The 12,966-nt window shown below is 42.8% G+C and overlaps 1 protein-coding gene and 1 pseudogene across 1 annotated transcript in view; one reads left to right on the forward strand and one right to left on the reverse strand.

Annotated features, from left to right (window-relative positions):
* The window catches only part of LOC129701420 (serine/threonine-protein kinase 32A-like), a 289,291-nt gene that overhangs the window by 2,928 nt on the left and 273,397 nt on the right, over positions 1-12,966 (reverse strand). The window lies entirely within an intron of this gene.
* Positions 2,340-2,453, forward strand: LOC129701914 (U2 spliceosomal RNA; annotated as a pseudogene).

The following is a 12,966-nucleotide window of genomic DNA, read 5'->3' on the forward strand; positions in this document are numbered from 1 at the left end:
ATCGGTTGCTGACCGGTTGCATCGTGGCTTGGTTCAGCAACTTGAGCGCCCTGGAGCGGAAAAGACTACAAAAAGTGTTAAACACTGCCCAGTCCATCACCGGCTCTGACCTCCCATCCATCGAGGGGATCTATCACAGTCGCTGCCTCAAAAAGGCTGGCAGCATCATCAAGGACCCACACCATCCTGACCACACACTCATCTCCCCACCACCTTCAGGTAGAAGGTACAGGAGCCTGAAGAGTGCAACGTCCAGGTTCAGGAATAGCTACTTCCCCACAGCCATCAGGCTATTAAACTCAAACTCTAAACGGATTAGTTTCCTGGCATATCTCCCTGCAGAAGCAGATAGAGTTACAACATTCAAATTACATTTGGATAGGGTTACAAGGGTTATGGGCCAAATTCAGACAATGGGACTAGTTCAGAATGCCGATTTGGTCAACATGGTTAAGGTGGACGAAAGGGCCTATTCCCGTGCTATGTAGCTCTATGACTCTCTGCTGGGTTTGATAGTTCTTTTGATCCCCTGGCCAACAGGACCTTGCTCCTGGCATGTATTTCATTGACCAGGCATTTGAGTGATGTAGGAAAGAACTGTGGATGCTGGTTTACACCGACGATAGACACAAAATGCTGGAGTAACTCAACGGGAGAGGCAGCATCTCTGGAGAAGGGTATTGACCCGAAACATCACCCATTCCTTCTATCCAGAGATGCTGTCTGTCTCGCTGAGTTATTCCAGCATTTTCTGTCCATCTCAGGGGTTTGAGGAGGCAGCTTCCTCAGCCCTGCAGTCTGTATGTCCTTTGAGGTAGCTGCAGTACGCATTGTTGCTGTCCGAGGCGTGTGTCTGGCAGGAGTGCACTCTCTGCTGCTCAAAGTGGGGCGGGATGGGTGAAATTGGACAAGATCCAATTGTTGTGCTTTTCTCTGTGTGTAAACCACTTTAATGCTGTTTACACCAGATTTTACTTCGGAGTCACGTGAGTGACTACATGAAGAGCCCGCTAGTACGCTTGCGTGTCATTATCGCTACACGCATTGCAACGAGTCATTGGGGGAGGAAGGACGTTCCTCTCAAACGGCAGGTTTTGAAAAACCTGCAACAGTGCAGGTCCAAAAAAGAGAAGAGCAAATCCTCGAGTGGGTAAGTCCCATAGCAGCACCTTATACAGGGCTGTTTCTCACTTCCACTATTATAGGAAAGTGCTGGAGGAAAAGACAGACTTAGGGAGAAGGAAGCAGCACCTTTTCTTAGGGCTATAATCATGCTTCTCTCCCTTCAGTAGACTCTTTTGTCAGAAGAGTGCTGGGGTCAAGTCTAGGGCAAACCCTGGACAGGTAAACAGATGTAAGAGCTATAATAATGACGTGATGCTTTTTTTAAGTCACAAAGTACATAGAGTGCATTATTGGGTTTCTCCTGATAGAAATACAGGAATACTTATGTTGTGACTGAAGTATTTAGCAGTCCAAAAAAATTACTGACAAATTCCATTCCCATCTGGGAAGTCACATGGGATGTCTGTCTATGTTTCAGGGGGAACAACAGTACAGCTGTGAGTAAAGCTAACTGGGAAAGATCTAGAAACCAGGTTAGAAACCAGCATAGACCATATGTTTTCTATCTACTGCAGGGGCAAACATTAGCTGACACCATAGCGGTCACTTGCCACTGGGGATTGTAAATCCCTGAATGTACTCAACTAATCAATTTATGCATCTGGTTACATCCAACCGGGATTGACACGGGCCTGTGTAAACCCGAAACCTCCTAGCAATATCTTGATTTGGAGGTGACCGATCTAGAAGGTCAAGGAGTTGGACAATGAAGCCAAATTGGAGCTCATCTAAACGTCCAAACATCATCCTCAAAGGTATCGCCCCTATATCTGAAGATGTGTACACCCACAACACACGGCCTCGGGGATCCAGATGAAAACAGTAAAACCAGAAGGAAGCAAGGAGGTTGGTGCGAGAAGACATCGAATAAATATTTTTTGACACTCGTATCTTAAACAGTATCCGGGGATACACAATAGAATTTTACAACACATAATTTTCTAGTCCAGCTAATATCGAGAGAGGAATTTGGAGGAGAACACCAAATGGATATTGGGCTATAGTATTTGCTGATGTTTCTACACGATATGGAACACCAGATGCCGATCTACTCGTATCCAGACATAATCACCAATTACCAAATATGTCATATGGGATACAGACACTGGACATCAGCAACGGAGGGGTTTTAGCTGCATTGTAAGGGAAGAATTATTATCTACGCATTCCCTTCCTAACAAAATAGGATATGGCGCTTGACGCATCAAACATAGATCAGATCTCGGCTTTTTGGCCAAGATCAAGCATAATATCTTGGTTTTTTATCAGTTTAAATATCTGATATGACCCTTATCTAGGGACCATATATTAAAAATAGATAAATAAATAAATAAATAAAATAAATAATACGATATATTCGTTAAGAACGAAAACCTTTTCTATTGTTAAGTATATTCGTTTTAAGAACGAAAATGGCAAGCATTGATTCAAAGGATGCTTACTATTTTCAGTACCCATAACAGGTGACCACGGACGTTATTTTTATCTAATTGGATGGCTCAACTCTAGCAGTATAGAGCACTACCTAATGTGTTTACATTAGCACCTAGGTTATTTACAAAATATAACAACCAGCCACACAATGGTAATGGCTTCTTTGGATGACATACTAATTGTGCGGGAACTTAGGACGGGCTGAACAAACGGTAACAGCCACTTAACAATTATTGAAAACTAGGATTCATTATCCATCCAATTAAATCAAAATTAAAGCCTTCAAACTAAAGGGATTATTTGGGGCTCACCAATAACTCAGTTCCTCATGTCAGTAACTTTGCCAACAGAGGTTACAACCTTAATAAAGGCATACAGCAAAATCATTGACATGAGGATAAACCATCCATCAGACTGGTAGCAAGAATTTTGACAACAGGTGCTACTGGGAATATGGGTTTCCAGCCACATAATTCAAACCCTTACATTATAAAGATTTACAGAGGGCCAAAATATGAGCTCTTAAAATTAATGGTGATCATTTCGATAGAATGATGAAGCCATACAGAAGCCATATTGGAACTAAATGGTGGAAAGATAACATTGGGCATTGCTCCAATCCTATCATTGTCAGCAACCAGTCTATGGTCCTACATATGCATGCTATGCACTAGGATGGTGTGTTACCAATTCCATCTCCAGCTATGGAGGAAGATGGAATACACAGGAAGCATCATTATTACTAACACTGGGCATAACTACCTGGAAATGTTGGGTGTTTTTCATGGCCTAAAGTCGTGTTGCTCTGGAATATGTTAAACAGGTTATTAGATTATAAATAAACAATACTACTGTGGTAGCACATATCAACTGTGGTAGCACATGGGTGAAAGGGAATCTACATCATGTAACAATCTGGCCAACACAATTTGGCAACCTCATCAGTAGGGGTGTTTTTAATAGTACCCCACTGACCTACCCAACCATGATTCTCGGCGGTACGGGGAATGAGATTAGAACCATGCAGCACCATCCTAAACAGACAATGAAGAATGGGGAAAACCACCCGTGCCATGAACATATAAATCGCTTAAATCGTAGAGTCTGAAAGTGCCGCTATTACATCTGGGACCGACGGCCAGAGCAATGGACATGATCACAGTGGGCCACAGACAATCAACCTAAAGACAATGTCTAAAATACATAAACTAATGGGAGATGTGTTGCAACCATAATACATCATCCAGCCTGTTTGGCAGCTTTGTTAACCGACAGGGGCTTAGTATTAGTGACATCAACTGTGCCAGAAGTGGTCCATCTACTTACCTATGGCAAGAGAACGGAACAACAGCTTATGGAGGACAATTTTATGGGAATTCCCCAAAGACCGAGTATTCCCAAATATGGGACATCAGCATCGTCTTAACGTTGTTAAAGAACTGGGCTCCAGCCACAGCGCTGTCATTACAGGTTTTGACATTTTTTCAAAACTATCATGCTGATGGCTTAGGTCACGGCACTAAGGACTCAGTCCCTACCAAATTAAGGCTGGATAACTAGACCAGTTCACCTGGCAACTTACACTTCTATATTCAGGAATTAGGGAACAAAACAGACAGGGGTCAGCGGGCCTTAAAATAACATTTTTAGAGCCTACCCTACAGATGATTGACTGTTGTGAGACATCTACAAATATACATGGAACAAACCAAGACCATCAGTGGCACAGAAGAGGAACTTTTAATCAACTACAGACAGCCTCATTAAAGAATAACAGGCCAGGCCAGCTAAATGGCTAACATAGTATTGACCAAAGTTGGTGTAAACACTAACTGGGTTAAAATCTCACTTCACCAGGCTGCAGCAACGTCGGCAGCATTTAAATTGGAGGTTCCTATGGATAAAATCCTCAGGACTGCAGGATGGCCATTGGAAAGAACGTTCTAAAGATTATAACAAACCAGTAATGGAAACTGGAACTTTTTCAGAAACATTGTTAAGTTTCTATACCATAATTTACCCCAAAAAACAGGGGCTATCAATTATTATTAACTTTATGGTTATTTATATATATCATATTGATGTTTAATATGTTATCACTATTCTCCCCAAAACCAAGGCAGACGTGATGATGGACTCGTTCCACGGCTTGAATCACAGAACTTTGAAATCTTCATGTAGTCACTCACGTGACTCCGAAGTAAAATAGTAAGATTAAACGAGAACTTACCAGTTCGAAGTTTGATCTGTATTTTATGAGGAGTAAAGTTGAGGGAATACATGCCCTCCGCTCCCACCCTTGATCATAAACATGACTGGTATCTTTTCTCTAATCTTACTATGCTTAAGTCATTACAGGTATCTGTGATTCACTCCGCTGCTTTGAAGAATGACACGCAAGCGTACTAGCGGGCTCTTCTTGTATTCCCTCAACATTACTCCTCATAAAATACAGATCAAACTTCGAACTGGTAAGTTCTCGTTTAATCTTACTATTTCTGCCACATTTTGGCACAATAATGGTTCCAAACAAGAGACTGCAGATGATAGAATCTTGAGCAAAATACGACACGGCACGGTGGCGCAGCGGTAGAGTTACTGCCTAATGCCCCTGTCCCACTTAGGAAACTTGAACGGAAACCTCTGGAGACTTTGAGCCCCACCTAAGGTTTCCGTGCGGTTCTCGGAGGTTCTTGAAGGTGGTTGAAGGTGGTTGCAGGGAGTGGAAGGCAAGACCTTCCACTACCTGCAACCTCCGGCAACCACCTTCAACTAGCATCGCAACCGGCTCCGACTAAAAAATTACCGATTTTAAGCCTATTTTTAGTCGCGGCCGGTTTTGAATTTTTTGAAATAATCGGCGGAACATTGAAGAAGCGGAAAACCACTTTCGACCATTAGGGAGAGTGACAAAAATCTCCGGGAACTGCACGGAAACCTTGGGTGGGGCGCAAAGTCTCCAGAGGTTTCCATTCAGGTTTCCCAAGTGGGACAGGGGCATTATAGCGCCAACAACCTAGGTTCTATCCTGACCATGGGAGCTGTCTGTACGGAGTTTGTACGTTCTCCTGGTGACCTGTGTGGGTTTTCTCTGGGTTTCCTTTCCCAGTCGAAAAGACGTACACGTTTGTAGTTTAATTGGCTTCGGTAAAATTGTTAAATTATCCCTTGTGTGTGTACGATCGTGCTAATGATCGGGGATCAGTGGTCAGTGCGGACTCGGTAGGCTGAAGGGCCTGTTTTCATGCTGTATCTCTGCACTAAACTAAACTAAATAATTTGCTGGAGGAATTCAGTGGATCAGGTAACATCTGTGGAGGCAAATGTACGGATAACATCTCGGGTCAGGACCCTTCCTCAGACTGATTTCTTTAGACTGAGCAAAATAACAATGGTTGAGATTTAATTTCTGGGTTATTATGTTTGGAAGCAATATATATTTTAAATGATAAAAAATATCTCTACACTTACAAAATTCTGATCTTGGATGTGTGTTTATTAGTGTGATGTTTGTGTGCATTTCGCATCTCCTCGAAAACACGACGCGCTAACGGTGAAATTTTTACATATTCCGATAGTGATTTACGCCATGGTCAAAAATCGCCATCTGAAGATTTCATGCATTATTTCTCGAGTTATTTATGAAAATGTTCACAAATCTAAAATAACTTAGAAAATAAACGAGATGGTCTTACTGATGGATGTCACAATGGATCTGACTGATCGCGCTGCGAGTGACATCACCCCTGTTATGTCTTCTGTACTTCTTGGCTCCTTAACTTTCACTTCTTTAAATTTGTCACTTAGTGTTTTTAAACTGCTGCTCAGGTCGTGCTGCGTGCTCTGCTGGACTTCTTGAAGTTCTAGAACATGGCGGCAGCAATCGTTATCGCCGCACGGGCGCGGGTGAGGGTGAGGGGCAGCGCGATGGGAAGGTGATCGTGGTGGCCATTACTCACTCATGGAGAGGCCGTCTATGGAGACCTGCGATTCCTCCATCGATTGCAGGGAGTCGGGGAATCGTGATGCCTTTTCCTTGCTGGTGATCCCGATCCCACCTGGCGATCTCAGGCCGTCATGGGGGATGACCTCCTCTCCGTCTTTCCCGCCCGATCATCTGTCACGCGGGTGGGTGGGCTTCCCCTCGTGGAAGCCATGATCGGCCGGCCCTCAGCTGCATGGAGAGAGGTCCCGCCCGCTCAGTGTCCGAGCGCCTGGTGAGGAGGCTGCTGCCGTGGGCTGAGCCCGACTCCACGCTCACCTGCAGCCTCCCTTGGGTCGATGATCGCCCGCCACCTCGCTCAGGGTCCTCGGCCTGACACCCCGCCCGCGGCCTCGCTCGGGCCCAGCGACTGGTGGGGAGGCTGCTGCTCTACGACCTGGGTAGGTGCTGCCTCTACCCCTCCCCCTCCCTCTCTGCCCCCTCGAACTACCTCTATACCGCCTACCTCTCCCTCCCTGCCTACTCCAACTCCCTCTACCCCCTGTACTGGTTTATGTTTCTGTGCTGTATTGTTCTATGTTTTCCCTAAAGTCTCGCTACTTGGTTTAGCTCACCTTACTTTTATATGGGTAGAGTATATCATCAATTAATACTTTGTATAATTCAGGTATCAACAACTTCAGGTTTGAATTTCATAAACCTCTCTACCAACTTTCCCCCAGCTCTCAAATTGAACTGGACCATTTCTGACAATTCTCACACATTCTGCATCTCTCTGTCCCCTACCTAAGGAGACAACCTATTCCCTGAAATTCACTATAAACCCAGACTGCCACAGCTACCTGGACTACACCTTCCCCATTACTTTCTTGTAAGGAAAACATCTCTCAGTTTCTCCATCTCCAATGTATCTTCTCTCAAGATGAAGCCTTGCATTCTGGCACATCTGAAATGTCATCCTGTCTCAGAAAACATTGATTCCTTTCTACTGTGGTTAATGGAGCCCTCTCGTGTTTCTTCTGTTTCCTGCACGTCTGCTCTCAAGCATCTCTCTCGAAATAGAACAGAGATAGAGTTTCCTTTGTCCTAATCATTCACTCGACTAAACTCTGCATCCAGCACCTCATCCTTCATTTGCACCCCGTGCAATAGGATTCCATCAGTAGCCATATCTACCTTTCAGTTTAGTTTAGAGATACAGCGTGGAAACAAGCCCTTCAGCCCAACGAAGATAGACACAAAAAGCTGGAGTAACTCAGCGGGACAGGCAGCATCTCTAGAGAGAAGGAACGGGTGATGTTTTGGGTCAAGACCGTTCTTCAGACCACCTAGCTGTCCCACCCGGAAAGTTGTGAATCAGTGGAATTCTCTGTCAATTCACTGGGTGTTTTCAAGAGAGAGTTAGATTTAGCTCTTAGAAATCAAGGGATATGGGGAAAAAAGCATCCAAAACTGTACACAATACTCCAAATGTAACGGATATAGCTTGGACACAATAGCAGCACAGAATCAGGCAGGTATAATTGGTCATGAACTTTATTACGATACTGTAACACAGAGTAGTAACACAGGAATGGGTACACCGTACTCACACAGAGGCTCAGGATTGAGCGAGGGTTCCGAAGAGGGGCAGGCAGGAGACGTAGTCGGGGTAGCGGAAGGTCCGGTAACCAGGAGATCCCACACACGATGCAAACAAACCAGCGAGGGACAGACGAAAGGAGAGTCGAAGCCAGGCAGGAAGTCGAGGAGCCGTTGCAGGGATACACCAAACAGCCCAGGAGAGAGGCAGACAGAAACCAGGAGGTACGGGACGAAGGCCGTGGTCAGAAGGATAGAGGTGATATCCGGGAAGACGACAGGACGGAATGGTCAGGGGCAGGCAGGTTCAAATCGGTGTGGTCAGTCGGGAAATTGCTGGAGAGTCTTGCATGAATGCTGAGAACAATCTGGCACTGTGTGAACGGTGAGGAGCGTCTATATACCGGGTTAATTGGTGATCAGAGGCAACTGAGTGCAACAGGTGAGGAGAGTTGGGCTGATGAGAGGGGAGTGGCAGGCAGGCAGGTGAGGAGAAGGAGGGACCGGTGGAAAAGTACTGGGAGGTGAAGTTGATGAAGCCGAGTTTTAGTTAAAAATATAAGAAGATATTAAATTGGTTTCTGGGCTAGCTTACAGCTTATATTTAGTGTCAAATTAGGCTTTCCTCAGGTTGCGGGGTGTGTGAGATAACATTGTCTCCCAAGTGAAGGAGCTAAAGAAATCTTTGAAGTGAGATGCCATAAACCAATGTTTATGGGGAGCAGGCAATAAAGGAAGAGAGAAATAAACAGTCACATCTTTGTAAACAAAAGACCTATGTTTATGAGGGACCAAATGACAGAGGAAGCAGCGACCAGAGCAAGGGTGGTCTATTTGGAGATAAAACAAATGGACAATGTTTTTAGTATATCTTGTACCATGTAAAAAAAAGGTTTGATGTGATGCATTCTGTGGAAACCTTTTCCAGTACTTCTGACCATGACTAATGTCTGTGGAATGTGATAAGGGGACAAAAAACCTATTTAAAGCAATGTAATTCTGTTGTTCAGAGAAGGTGACTGAGCACAGTCAAGTGTCTGGGTTGGTCACTTGACTGTAGTTCTCCCTCCCTTCCATCGGCCGATGTTAAGTAAAGTTTTGAACTGGTCTACCAAACAGTTTGTGTGGTGTCTGTTTATTAAGAAGCGAACCTGGTTTAGTAGTTAAGATAAGTAGCTTTTTCATTGGCGTAGTTATGCAGGCCTCGCTGGGACCACATCAACGGCTGACTGTGCAAGCGGTTGCGGAGGTTGCCGGGATTGGAAGGGAGATAACTGAGCTCTATCGGCCCCCTTGTAAGACCGACTCCCTAGAAACTCCCGGGAACATCTGTGATCCTTCATCAGAGGTTGACTTGGTTCCCTGCCGAGGTTCTTCGAAACAGACAAAGGTAAGACCAGTTGGGCTTTATATGTTTTTTTTTTAAAGAAGGGATTGTGTATGTATTTTTAAGACAGAATTGTGTATGTATTTTTAAGAAGGACTTGAGCGGTTTCTCTTTCTCTTTTTCTCTCTCTGTCTATCTCTCTTTGTTTTCTCTTTTTCTCTCTCTACTAAGGGCTCATCGGCCTCGTTGAGACATCCGTGATTTGTCGGGTTGAGATACGGGGGTTGAGGTGTGCGTCTGGCTTATTGAGACATCCGAAGCGTTGTCGGATTGAGAAATAAGTGGCGTTGTATATTAATGAATTAGGAAGTCTGCTAGGTTGAGAAACGGGGGTCCCGGTTCGCGGGTCTGCTTCGTTGAGACACCTGGGGCTTATTTTAAGAGTTAAGACGTCTGCCAGGTTGAGAAACGGGGGTCTTGGTTAGCAAGTCGGCTTCGTTGAGACACTTGGGTCGTATATTAAAGAGTTAAAAAAGTCAGCCAAATTGAGAAACTGGGGTCTCGAGTAGCGAGTCGGCCTGGTTGATATATTTGGAACAATTCGGAATTAAAAAAAGTCAGCCAAGTTGAGAAACTGGGGTCTCATTTAGTGGGTCGGCCTGGTTGATATATTTGGAACGATTCGGAATTATGAAGTATTTTTTCTCTCTCTTTCTTTCTATCTATCTATGGGGAATGCTATGGATACCAGTCCTATATATGTGTTATTTGAATCCTATGTATAATAAGAAATTTAGAATGTTAAGTTACAAGTTGACCAAATGGTTGGGGGATGATGCCTGGCCTGTAGGGGGCATATGGTATGTTGAGACGATTAAATAAGCAGAGGTGTTGATATGGGAAAGGAAGACAGGAACCCACTAGAAAGCCGATTTAAAATAGATATTAATTTACAGCAATTGAACACTAAATTCCTTCCATTTGGCCTATAAATTGATGTAAATGAGATTTAAAAATCATGTTTTATTGTGAATTATTTGTGAATATTATTTGGACACTTAGGCTGTTTAAAAATGTTAATCATTTATTAAGAAATGGATAGATGTTTAGATCTAGTAATTGAAGTTTGAAATTAGCTATAATTGGGTAACTAACTCATTATATGCTTTAATTTCAGGTCATCCAAGTAAGATTATTTTATATTTGTTTCAGAATGCTTCAATCTATGATAACTGAAAATTTCATTCAGTTCTCTTAATTTTTAAGAAGGTTATGGGCTTTTGACGGTCCATGATCACAGTTTTTTGTTATGTCCATAGAAAATCAATAGGGAACAAGATGCTAATTTCCGAGTATGAAAATGGCCATAATTTTTTTATTACTTGAGATATGAAAGTGAATTAGGTGTCAAATTAAACTTATTGTTATGCTTTATCTGATGGGATAAATTGCAGATTTGATTTTTTTTTTTTAAATCTCACAGTTTTGTAACATTGCTAGATAGAGTTAAGAAACTAGGATAGCACTAGGAAAGGATGGAAATTATTGCAACTAGAATGCCAGTGGGCAGAGGAACAAGAGAATAGAATTAAAAGACAGACAGGAGGTGAGAAATAAGGTGATGGTTCGTAAAAAATAAACCCAGTACTGGTAAATCCTCTGGAGGAGACTTCATGTCTGGCACGACGACCCTATTTGGTAATGAAGATGAGGAGGAGTTAGATCATCTTGGGAGATGTCTACCAGTAGCAATGGCATCTTTACCTGGGACAGTTCTGTCAGTAACATCCCTATAACTTGAAGTTCTGACCTTACAAAGCTCTCCAGGATTGGGAGCACGGGAATGCCTTTCTGTGTGTAATTTGTTTAAGGCATTGATGCTACCAGAACAGCTGGTCATTATTAAATGTACTGCACACACTGGTGCTGGGGACCCTATAGCAAAAGGCAATGGGTTGCTGATAGTGTATCCAAACAGTGCAGCCTGTACATCCTAATGCATAGTGACAGCAGCTAAACAGATGCTAGCAAATAGAACGGTCCTGCCAAACATGAGGGAAGGTATGTACATTACAGAGGGACGCCTCTTGTATATAATAATAACTATGGAAACAAGTGGGCTGTGCCATTGATTCAGCACACCCCGCTTGGACAAGTTGGTGTATAACGATACATTTTTACCCGTCTTACCCATGCTGGTAAGGAGGGAATGATAGGATAACAAAGGAAATGTGGTGGCACTGCATATTAGGAATGGCAACTTTATTCATTTGCATGGGGTTGCCGACCTGTGTAAAAAGTTACATGCTTGAGTTGTTTTACTGTTCATGTTTTAAACTATCTGTTATGTTTAAACTATTTAAATAGTTGTTATTTGAATATATTTGATTCCTTTTTAATGCCTTTGGCAACAAAAAAAAAAGCCTTCAAAATGTCATTGAGGGTGAGTCTGTAGAACACTCTGCCTGGCAATTCCTGCAGTAGGTAGGTTGTTCAACCTTGTGAGAGACTACTCAGTCTGTCCTGGGGTTCTGGTAAAAGTAAGTCTGGATGGATGACGTCTCTCGGTAGTGAGTCTCAGTTGTAGGCAAGGTCCAAGATGAACAAATTTGGTTATCTCTATGTCGAAGGTAACAGATTAAGAATGATGAGAATGACTTGGATTGGAATTGCTCCTACTTTAGCAACACGTTGTATTTGTTAAACTATTAAATAGAGGATTGATTTTGGTGATGCCAGTACTATATTCAAGAACAAGTGGTTGGGAGATGTTTACACGATATGTATTGGGAATATGACAACATGTTTGAAGGGACTAACTGAGAAGTATTACATATAAGCAAACTAAGTAAAAAAGATGAGAAGGAAGGGATATTGAATGATTTTGTGTTTTAAAAAAAAAAAAAAAAAAATTAAAATCAGGAGAAAATGCAGATTTAGTTCTGTGGGCAAGGTGAGCTTGTAGGAGCATATCCAGAGAATTATGTGTCTTTAGCTCTCTGGCATTGAGGAAAATGATATATACATATGTTATTAATCACAAAGCTATCCAGGGGCTTTTGTTTGTGCTTGAGTTGAGGCTGGTAAAGGATGGGAAAGCAGTTTAAGGAGATAATGCCAAGGGCCCAGTGTTATAAATATTGCGTAGTAATTTTAGATTTATTTAGTAGGTGGAGTGAAGCTCTACCAACCACTGTTAATAAGGAAAAATGTGCACATTTTAATATCTGACAGAAATTCACTGTACACACCACCCACAGGTATCTGGGATGGTGGAAAGAGTCAATGGGGATTGCAAAACAAAATTACCCCGGAGGTAAATCCTTTTTCTGACAAGCAACTCTGTTATAAAAAATTGGGGACTAATTGCCAGGTTATTTCCAGTCTCAGCTGATAGAATCCTTGTTATGTCCCAAACTAGGCAATTGAATCAATGTGAATTCCCAGCCTGCAAGTATATTTCGGGTTTATATATAAGTACTGATGAGGGTTGGAGTAGGATGAAGGGCTTTGGATTTCTGGCATTGTGGCTATTTCCAGGGACCTTTCTACAGAT

Source organism: Leucoraja erinacea, chromosome 11 (genome assembly GCF_028641065.1).
Source record: "Leucoraja erinacea ecotype New England chromosome 11, Leri_hhj_1, whole genome shotgun sequence".
In the NCBI taxonomy this organism is placed as follows: domain Eukaryota; kingdom Metazoa; phylum Chordata; class Chondrichthyes; order Rajiformes; family Rajidae; genus Leucoraja; species Leucoraja erinaceus.